Source organism: Vombatus ursinus, unplaced genomic scaffold (genome assembly GCF_900497805.2).
Source record: "Vombatus ursinus unplaced genomic scaffold, bare-nosed wombat genome assembly UNPS02015255.1, whole genome shotgun sequence".
Classification (NCBI taxonomy): domain Eukaryota; kingdom Metazoa; phylum Chordata; class Mammalia; order Diprotodontia; family Vombatidae; genus Vombatus; species Vombatus ursinus.
In genome coordinates this window covers 42,788,407-42,798,230 of record NW_020955033.1, presented here as the reverse complement: position 1 = coordinate 42,798,230, position 9,824 = coordinate 42,788,407, and the positions used below count along the sequence as shown (strand labels likewise).

General features: G+C 37.2%; 1 pseudogene; it reads right to left on the bottom strand.

Annotated features, from left to right (window-relative positions):
- Positions 1-2,871: 2,871 nt before the first annotated feature.
- Positions 2,872-9,824, bottom strand: part of LOC114031821 — a 13,984-nt pseudogene continuing 7,031 nt past the window's right edge.

The window sequence follows — 9,824 nt, the reverse complement described above, 5'->3', positions numbered from 1 at the left end:
CAAAGGGTGTGTACAGTTTTATATCCCTTTGAACATAGGAGAACTTCTGTCTTCTTTGTATTAATTGTCAGGCCAAAATTAGCATAAGTGGCATAGAATCAATCTATCTGTGAATAAAAAGTCATACACCAAATCTCATCTCCCTCCACTTTAATCTCGTCTTGTAGCCTTTTCAAGTTAAACAATTTACCATCAGTGCAGTAGCTGACCTTGATGTTGTTTTCATCCCCATTGAAAGGGTCTGACAGCATTGCTGAAAAAATAAAAACATGCTAAAAAGTATAGGAGTGGGGCAGCTAGGTGGCACAGTGGGTAGAGCTCTGGCCTTGGAGTCAGGAGGACCTGAGTTCAAATTTGGCCTCAGACGCTTGACACTTACTAGCTGTGTGACCCTGGGCAAGTCACTTAACCCTGATTGCCTCACCAAAAAGAAAAAAAAAAGCATAGAAGCAAGCCACAGCCCTGCTTTGCTCCATTGGTGACTAGGAAAGCATGAGAACATTGCTCTTTATTCAGAACCTGTATAAACATGCCATCATGAAACTGGCATATAATACTGATGAACTTCTCTGGGCAACCAAATTTTTCTATGATCTTCCACGCACTTCACAACTGACAGTATCAAAGCCTTGGTTAGATCAACAAATATTGTATACAGACCTCTGTTCTGCTCCTGGCATTTCTCCTGGAGCTGTCAGCAGCAAACACCATGTAGACCATTAGTATGTATGTGTACATATGCATATGTGTATGTATTATGCATACACACATATACATAAACACACATATATACACACAGATACATGCATACATATATACTTATTCCCCAGGCATCTTTTCTGACACTACAGGGTTTTAATGTCCTTTTTCTTATTGTGGACTCCATATGTTACTCTCTCCTTGTTGCAGCATTTCTGCTAATTTAGCTGCTCAGCTGGGCTCCTTAGTCCTATTTCTCTTTAAAGTGCAGATTCTACCTGCCAGAGCTAAATCTGGTTGAATTCATGGGCAATACTTTTTGCTGCTGGAGTGCTCCTCCTTGAAAGTTCTATCTCCCTAGCATCTTTGCTGTTCTGAGCCCTTTTCTTTTCGGAGAATGTGTTTCTGCTCCCACTTAGATGCAGTATCCTCTACCAAGGAAGCAGCTCCACTTTAAAGCAGTATTGCCAATGGAAGGGGAGGAGAGAAAAATCCTCTCCCCATCTCTTGCCCTCTAGTATGGTAAGGAGTCACTCAACAAAGCTGCTCTTGTACTGTGCTCTTTTGCAATTTCAGAATGCTGGGACTAACTCTAGGTCTGGCATGAGTAACTAATTAGAGCCTGCAGCAATATGGCCAGCTTTGAACCAACCAGGGCACAGCTTCTCTTCCAATTCAATATTTTCACACATCAGAATGGGATATGGGACACAGCTGGTTAACATTTTATTAATGACTCAACTCTTATTATCTGCCTTTTGCATTCTATGACTACATCAGTTTGATGGTAGTAGTAAGGGCACACAATCATTTGATCAAAGACCAACTAACCCCCTCCTTGGATAAACTTAATCATCTAAAGCAATTTAAGGAAGGAACAAAATGATTTAAGATACATTTTTCCTCCTTGTATCTATACTCTTCTAAGTGAGTATATTAATCCACACTAAAATGGCAAAAAAAAAGTCATTAACCCAGAAAATCCTTTCAATCATAGAATTTAGTGCTGAAGGAATCTTGGAGATCATCTGATGATTCTAATCCAACCCTTTCATTTCATAAGTGAGGAAACTGACAAGCAAAAGCATTTATCAGTCACTAAGATTGTAAATAGGAGAACCTGGATTTGAATTCTAGTCCTCTGATTCCAAATCTAGAGCTTATAATTAAGGCATGTATTTGAGGATAGGAAGACCAGCTCTCCATAAATGAGAATTGGTTGTAACCATAGGCAACTTTGACAAATCCATCCTATAGCTCCTGAGCAATGCACTGTTTCAGGACCTTGCTTACACAATATTTTACAAAGTTTTTATTGAATTCCTTTACAGTGGAAAGTTAAATCCATTTGATACTGTAGAAACACCTATGTTATGTGTTATAGCCCTTTGGATAAGGACACTCCTGCATAAGGAAAGAAGAGAAGGGAAGGGAACAAAAGGGAAAGGAAGGGGGTAAAGGATTAAGAAAAATGAAAGAATCAGTCAATTTTCCCTTGCTAAACCTTTTCTTAAAAACAAGAAAGGATATATTAGCCTCCCTCAGGAAATTGGACAAGCATCATAAGCTAAAGCTAATTTTGTGACAAAGAGGCACTTTTGTTAAGATTCTAGGTTTTACGTGGGAATGCTTTTATATTTCAGAAAACAAAGAAAATTGTCCAACTGTTTTGCTAGTCTCTATAAATAATGATGAATAAAATATCTCAAGATGACCTACTGAAGAGGATTATTTTGAGGATCTGGTGAATTATCTAAACATGAGCACTTTTTTTTTTTTTTGCTTAGGTAGTTGGGGTTAAGTGACTTGCCCAGGGTCACACAGCCAGTAAATGTCAAGCTTTTGGTCTGAGGCCGGATTTGAACTCAGGTCCTCCTGACTTCAGGGACAGTGCTCTATCCACTGTGCCACCTAGCTGCCCCGTAATGAGCACTTCTAAAGTCTTTGAATCAGAACTTAAGAGCTTACAACATATAAACATGTTTGTATATTATCAGTTATTTAAAATGTTTTGAGTTTCTTTTTGTGAATATAAAAAACATAATTTGAAACTTTACTTCCTTGTGGGAGACAATTTTCCCGTAATTTTTCGATAAATGATGTTATCTGTTTAAAATATCCAGAGAAGGGCTATAAAATTGTTCAGTAGGAACTGTTCAGATTTCTCTTTCATCATGTTGTTGAGTCTGGTGTTGAAGACTTTTTGGGTAAAGCTGTTAACAGGACATTTTCTAAAGACACAAGGGAGTCTGTATAGTATTGTAATGAAGCGTTCTATCCCTTCTGCTGTAAATATTGGATTCGGCCTTGGTCAATCAGTAATTTAGAGACAACCTATATTTTTCCTTTCTTCAACAATAAGAAGCCCAGGTAAGCCTTCAGGATTATCATCTGTTTTCTTGTATCATTCACAGTCATGCTCTTCATTATCGCTGGTCTGATCATCTCTTTTCTTTATATTAACTTTTGATGTTTCCAAAGCTGTTTCCCACATTCCACAAGTGGCCCAGCTACTCATTCATTGGAAATAGTTAAATTCCACTGGCCCAAGTCCTAGGGTCCTGAAAAATTCTTTGCCCATGTAATGCCTCCAATCACACCTGTGATGACAACAGAGTGCAATAGCAATGCCAACCACAGGGATCCACTGCTCTAATTCATTCTTTTCACTTCCTTCATTTACTAAAGTGTCATTTTCTGTGTCTGTTTTCTTTATATGCTTGGCTACCGGTTCCTCATTTCTTTCTTTGCATCTGTTACGACAGGTTTCAGCTAAACATCGCAATGCAAGATCTTTGTGACCTTGGGCAGTCACTTAGCATGCCTGGGTCTCAGTTTCTCCATCTGTTGCCACACCACATAAATGTTTTGCAATTCCAACCACAGGTAACTTTTCTTTTATTAGCACAGGTATTTTGCTCAAACATAAATGATGAATATCAATTTGAAGCCTTTCAAATACAGAGTTTCTGTTTTTGTGTTTACCATCTACCTTGAATCTTGTAGTCATCCTTTCTACTAGCAGGAAGTAGACTTTTTCAGCTTCCTGTAAGGCAATATCAACCCAATGAGACAATTTTCCCCTTCCAGCTCCAAACTCAACAAAGCACCTTCTTGGTCCCAGTAAATTTAATCTTTCAATGTTATCTGTTGTTTCAAGTGCTTGAATGCAGAATCACCATTTTGGGGGTCATTTAGGACATGCAGGATGTGACATTATATGATCTTTAAGTGTACAATCCATATCTTTACTGGCTTTTCTCAATTTCTGAATTAAGTTTTCCAATTGCTGTTCAGATAGAGAAGAAATTGGGACCTATTAAACATATTTTCACATTAGTGATGTTGTAAGTAAGAATTAGAACCAATAAGAGGAACCACCAGAAAGAGGAAACAAAACACAACAGAAGAAAAAAAATAGCAAATCGTATGCTTCGATCTGCATTTGAACTCCATAGTTCTTTCTTTGGATGTGGATAGCATTTTCCATCATGAGGCCTTTGGAGATGTCTTCCACAATGTAATTTTTAAAAGATTCTTTTATGCACACTTTTCAATTAGCTAAGACTTTGGTTTTTTAGGTTTTATTTCAGATATTTAAAGATGTAATCTGTTCTTATTAAGGTTTTTATCCCAAAGTTTTTCAATATGACAAAAATTTCTATACTCAGGTTATTTATGAATCCATCTAAAGGTATGGAATGGCTAAGTGTGCTGTGTCTTAAGCAAATATTTTGGTTAAAAAAGTCATTTGGGAGCTGACTATTTGGTATGACACAAAGAATATGATAAATAAATGTGTTTTGTTGTTGTTGTTGTTGTTGTTGTTGTTGTTGTTGTTGTTGTTGTTGTTTCTGGATGTACTAGTACAAGCCTCATACTCTGAATAAGAGATGTGCTGCTTGGGAAGCAGAAAAATCATCGCTCATGTACATGAACTACATTTCTCCCCTCTTTCACCCCATTATGGCCGCAAAGGAAATGAAAACATTCTGAAGACTTAATTAGTCCAGGGGACTATGCTCAAATTATTGTAATCACTTCCCAGTTGTATAAAGCATAAAAATCCCCATGCACAAATATTGTCAATTCTTAGACCTGAAGGACCCCTGATATCATGCAAATCAACACCTCCTTCTCATTGAGCATACCACTGTAGCAAATGTTTTGTAAATATAGCATTCAGAAAATAACAGACTAATATGGATACCAATAATTTCTTTATTCACTTGTAAAATCATTGCTTAGTAGTCACAGAACTGTACAAAAATACACAAAGGTTCTATGATTTCATTAGCATAGGCAGAGATAATATAAGGATGAACTATTTAGGGCTTCCCACTAAGGTACAGAAATCCAGGGGGGCAAGGCTGCTTCTGTAGTTACTTCCAGCCAACCATCTCACCCAAATTGTGGTTCATTTCCTTGAATGGTGGTTGATTACCACACTCAGGGTCCCAAAACCATGATCCCTTGCTTATAACATTCTTTCATTCAATGTTGCATCTCTCTTCCTCTTTCCAAAGGTTATAGGAAGATTCATTGACCATTGGCTAGGCTACAGGGTTAACCAGATTCTGAAGAACCAAAAGTCTCTTTAAAGTATGTTATACTGAGCATTGCATCATCTACCGTCTTGGGAGCCATACTACCTATTTCTGGTTCTGAGCATACAGAATATCCACTATGATTGTCTCCCACTAATACAAATCATGACCTGTCTATATCTTCCGTGAACCCTAGTGTATTGTCACACAGTTAGTTTCTGAGACAGGATTTGAATCCAGAAATTCTTGACTCCAAGACCAGTACTGTTATACCACCCTACCTCTTTCTTTATGCAGGTATAGTCTTATAATAACTATTTAAGGAAATAGGTAGTTCTAATAAAAAATTTATAGATCATTACCTTTGTATCCTAAAAATATTTTAAATATAAGATGTTTTCACAGACTCATTGAAAACATTTTATGCATATATCCAATACCATAGTGGTTATGTTGTCCTATTGAAACTCTTTATTCCTCCTTCATTGAAATCTAATGATAGTAGCCACCAATCTGCCCCAACATTTAGTGAAGTATTATCTGAAAAAAAATGTTTCCATAACTAAAGCAATTTAGTTTCTGAGGGCAGACTTGACCAAATAAGAAAAATTTGATATAATAATATCTTCAGCTTTCATTCATGAATACATATTGTCAAAGAAGATATAAAAATGGGTGCTTACATTTGATCCAGAAATCACTTCATACATAAAGCTATTTCAGCTGCAAATTACCTATTTTGTATGATTGAAAGTAGTTGTTTTATGAATGACAGGCACCACAGAAATAAACTATTCAAAACAGAATAATTACTTTTGACAAGCTATAGGCTTGGCTACCTGGTTCTATATGTAGAGAAAACATTTTTGGCATAATTTAGTTTTCTCTGCTTAAAATTTTCACCTCATTAGGGTCAGGTCCTTCCCCACATTTCTTTGTAGTTCATCCTGGTAAGAAGGTTACTCTGGATTTTCAAAGGCTATCTTGGTCGAGTAGAAACTGTTGTATACCCAATCATTTATGTGTGGAACTGTGTCCTACTGTTTACTCTTTTCTTCCTATAGAATGTAAGCTTTCTTAGGGCAGAGAATGTATCGCTTTTGTTTTTTAACCTCCAGCACCTAACACAGTGCCTGGCACATAATGGGGATTTAATAAATGCCTGTTGTTTGTGTTTGATTGATTGTGTTTTCAAGCTGGAAAAGCTTCAGGTATAGGTCCAGCAATGGACTTTTTATTACATCTGAGCATCACTCTAGGTGAATTTGAAGGGGTAGATAAATCATCGAGGAGTGTCCAAAGAATGATGAATTTTTTGGGCTCCAGCGCGTCTCAAAAGTGGTTTCTAAGGCACAGGGAGAGAGTGCAATCTGCATCAAGCAAAGAAATTTTGATAACTGATGCTGCAGTGTGATATAGTAGAAAAAAAAAGTGCTAGACCTGGAAGCAGGTGAAACCTGAGTTCAAATCCTGCCATTGATAATCACTAGCTTTGTAACCTTGAGCAAGTCATTTATTCTCCACGGGCTTCAGGGACATAAGAGATGTAAACTGTTATTGGCAGTAGGAGGGGGGTTTGTAGGAATGGGGTCTGGAATGGGCTGGGGAAGGAGTGTCTACCAGAGAATAAGTGAGTCTGCCATTGACTACCACAGAGGTGGGGAGCCTGCAGCCTTGAGGCCACATGTGGCTTTCTAGGTCCTTGGGTGCAGCCTTTTGACTGAGTCCAAGTTTTATAGAACAAATCCTTTTATTAAGGGGATTTGTTCTGTGAAATTTGGATCCAGTCAAAGGGCCACACTTGAGGACCTAGAGGGCCATGTGTGGCCTCGAGATCACATGTTCCTCACCCCTGATAGAACAACCTCCACTGGGTGCAGGCAGGGGAAGGAAAGTAGCACAAGAAGGCAGCTTTGACTACAGCTATGTTGCTGTCCTCCATTCCAATAATTCCTTTTCACACCCCAATGAATTTTCTCATGTTCCCCAGTGGATCCATGCACCACACATTGCACCACACACTGAAACTCTGGTGTGGAGAATAATTCATAAAGATTAACATACCAACAGGCCACAAACACAATCTAAGTATTGACATTTGCTTATTTGGTGACAGCTAAGTAACCTTGTCCATTTTTTATATTATTTATATATTTAAAAACATTAAACAGCCAGATAAGATTATTATAACCAATATAAGTTAAACAAAAATAAACTCTGAGAAAATTTAAATAAGCAATAGACTTTATTTCCTCGTCTTTTCTCAATTGTCTTCAGTTACACTTCTGATCTCATCACTTGCTGCAACTATTCTCCAAGGCAATAAATAATCTCTTACTGCTAAGCTTAATGACATTTTCTCCATACTAAAATATCCTGACCTCTCTGAAGCTTTTGATACTGTCAGTCATGCCCTCATCACAGACATTTTTCTTCCCTTGGCTTCTGGGATACTGATTTCTGTGGGTTCCTCTCCTACCTTTCTGACTACTCCTCAATCTCCTTTGAAGGATCATCCTCTGCCCCCCACCAACTCAGTATGGCACTTAATAAATACTTCTTAAATTGAATTGAATTAAATTTTGCACAGAACAATAATTTTACTTATATGTACATTTTCTTAAATCTCCAGAAAAATAATGATGTAAAGGATACTCTCTACATCTTATACTTAGGCAGGGATCCAGATAATTAAGCTTTAGTTGGGATACAGAACTTCAACACTTCAGTGAATCCTTTAGATCACCAATGGAGATTATCCATTATTCACCCATCTTCACTTCTTATGAAAATTTGTACATGTTCTTCCATAAATTCGCCATAAAGATCTACCCAATGTGTCTGGGTTTCTACGAAGTCTTTACACAGGATACCTTCAGGATATCTGTCTTTAGTCTTGTTACATGAGTAGCTTGCCTGCTTTTCCAATCATACATTTCATGAATGATATCACACAGACATTAAGCACATATTTTAGGCAATAACATTTAATTAAAAGATTGGGGTCTGGTAATTATAAGATCAGGTCCAAACAACAGCATTAAGCATTTCACATAATTAGAATTTTTATAGATAAGTTAGGTTCTGATCAGTGCAAATAAAGAATCCAGGAAGCAGTCGCATGTATTTGAATTCTCACTATTCGAAGTTAAAATTATATAAAATATGGTAACTCATCCCAGTTCAATGGAAATATGTGGTAGAAACTGGAATAAAGTCACCATATCATAGGATTCGTTATTCACACTAATTGGAACCTAGCTGTCTTTCAAATAGTGTAGTTCATTATATTTTTATATTATTGATCTCTCAATGAAATGAGATAAGTGGAAGAAAGAAAATACAAGGATAATGGATCTGCTTCAAGATAAATCATTGCTATTATGTTTGTGAGTCCTTTCTGAATACAAACTATCATACTCAGCAATGACTCTTGGAAGTGGCTGAATGGGCAAGTAAAACCATAATGAATGTCTCAGTATGGGAAATGCTCTGAAAAAAGTCAAATGCTGTATCTCTCCCTATTTTAGTGACTAAACCCCAGTCTCTAGAGAAGAGGAAACATAAAACACAGTGCAATTTTAATCTTTCCTAAAAAGGACAAATGCAATTCAATTCACTAATTCTTGGTATGCCTCTGGTACCTTATCCCAGTTTCTCAAGGAAGCAATGAAATTGTCAGAAGGCACTAAAGTAATGGTCAGAACTACTGTCATTGTCTGATAACCAATGGTCAGTGCCCTTTTCAGCTTTGATGATGAAGCATTAATTCAACGTGTGGCAGCCCTGGAGAGAAGCAGATATCCATTATTTCTCCCCTGTACTGTGGAATATGAAAGGGATGGGCATTTAAGGGCTGAATTGCCTGGGGCATTTAACTTGAAGGCAGTTGCCTAAGATTGTTTGAATGTCATACTAAGGGGACACATTTTAAAACAAAGAGAACCACCATTCTATTCCAGAGATACAAGAGGTTGTGTGCTAGGAGGGTCTGGATCTTTTTATCCCAACTTTGGGCTCAGAGCAGAATACAAAGAGAGACACATGAAAAAAAACACTCCCAGAAATTTATGGTAAGATAGACCAAGACCATTACCTAGCCTAGGACCTCCAGTGAGTAGCCTGTGAATTATGTGGCAGGACTTCATCTAGTTCTCAGCATCCAAAAGGATGCTAAAGAGATAACAAATGTAGTGAGTGGTGAGTCTTATAGGTCAAGGAAGATAGTGGCAATCATTTTGGGTAAACTGAGATGGAGTGATCCACATCATTTAACATTTAAATCAAAAGGTTTTTGGGAGTGATCTCTCACAAATATTGTCTTTAATTATACCTGTGTACAGAAGATTAAGGACTAAGTGGTATGTAGTTGAAATTTTAGAATCTGCCTAAAAGAAGCCACACTATTCTAAGGCCCTTAGCCAGGACCTTAATGTTAATTGTAATCTAGCAAATACACTTTTATCTCAGACAATAAGCATTTGTTAAATGCCAACTACATTCCAGGCATTGTGTTAAGCACTGAGGATATGAAAGAAAGAAAGAAAGAAAGAAAGAAAGAAAGAAAGAAAGAAAGAA